Here is a 1,524-nt window from a genome sequence, read left to right as displayed (position 1 = left end):
ATTCTTTTCATTATTATTTTTATTTAAATTTTTAAATCCCAAACTTTATATAGTGATGCCAGATTTTAACTTGCCCATAATTTTTGATACACATTGTTGTCAGTATGCTTATTTTATATCTATAGTCTTGTACAGACTTGCTTTGTCATAGACTTGATCTTTTCAGAGACTTTCTTAGGCAAAGGTTCAGACTTTTTCACAACATCCATCCACTGATATACTACCTAATTATTTCCACTATTTAGCAATAATTAACTTGCCTGTCAGAAGTAGAAACTTTTTTTTATTTTGTGGATTTTTTTTAATTCTATCAAAAATGCATAAAAATCCTAACTTTGAAGAATGGAAGCAGTTCCTATGGAGGTGACTGAGACTCAGTTTACTTTGGTTATCTAGGGGATGTTTGAATCTATTAGTCCTGATGAAATAGGCAAGGTTCTCAGTCACAATATATTAGATCGATGTTCCTGCCTTGGTCATTTCTCAAATTGACTATTGTAATGCACTTTATATGGAGCTGATGATTGTTAAACATCTGGATTGTTAAACATCAAATGCAATAGTGGTGGCACATGTTACACATCTGCTCCATAAACTGCACTGCTTGCTAGTATTAGTATGGTTAGCCCTTCTTGGGATGGACTGGGTTATTTGTGGAACCATTTCTCCAATTATGTTTATCAGTTCTGTCACATCCAACATAAGGGGCATGCTATGAGTCCTATCTATTAAAGAGTGTCATCTGGCAGGACCTAAACAGAAAACCCTTTGTCTTGTGGCACTTCTTATTTGGAACAGCATCCTCCAGAGATTGTCTAGACCATGTTGGTCTAATGTAAAGCTTTGAAAATTTCTCACCAGACATGGAGCTTGAAACATACTAGAAATACTATGAAATATTTAGGCTGGTGGCTGCTTGAAGTTTATTTTAGCTGCTATTTATATATTGCTATATTGCTATTACTTTTATTGTTATTTGTCACCCAGAGTCAAATGAGCAACCATGTAAGTTGAAAAGTAAGCAACTAAATAAAATTTAACCTTCCCTTTAGTTATGCATGACTTTTCATTAAACATTTTCTTCCCAAAATCTAAAATATTACATTCTGTCAGAGGTAAAAGAATATTCCCTTCAGTTTTTCAGCATCATAAGAATTCACTGAATATTTAAAAGATATGTGTGAGATTCTTATTGAAGTTTGATGCCAATTTAAAAACATATTTATTGTGTAAATGCTGGTAGGAAATCCTCTTGCTGCCATAAATACTGCCAAATATTCTCATTTTTTCCCTAAATTAAGTCCCAAGCTGCTTTTAGCCTTGTGGCTGATACATCATAATGTATGTCACATAAAACATAGTGCATTTTTGGAATTATATCTATATAAAGAGATTATTGTTTGCAATCTTTTATCACTTTTTAAATTTTGCAATATTGAATTAACCCAGTACAACAAAAATGACAGCAATTTTTGTTCTAACTGTTATTCAACATGCTCTAAATTTTAAACTACTATCTATATA

This window comes from Protobothrops mucrosquamatus, unplaced genomic scaffold (assembly GCF_001527695.2).
Source record: "Protobothrops mucrosquamatus isolate PMUCROS unplaced genomic scaffold, P.Mucros_1.0 scaffold3266, whole genome shotgun sequence".
Lineage (NCBI taxonomy): Eukaryota > Metazoa > Chordata > Lepidosauria > Squamata > Viperidae > Protobothrops > Protobothrops mucrosquamatus.
The sequence above is the reverse complement of the archived record's forward strand: the minus strand, read 5'-3'. Positions refer to the sequence as shown.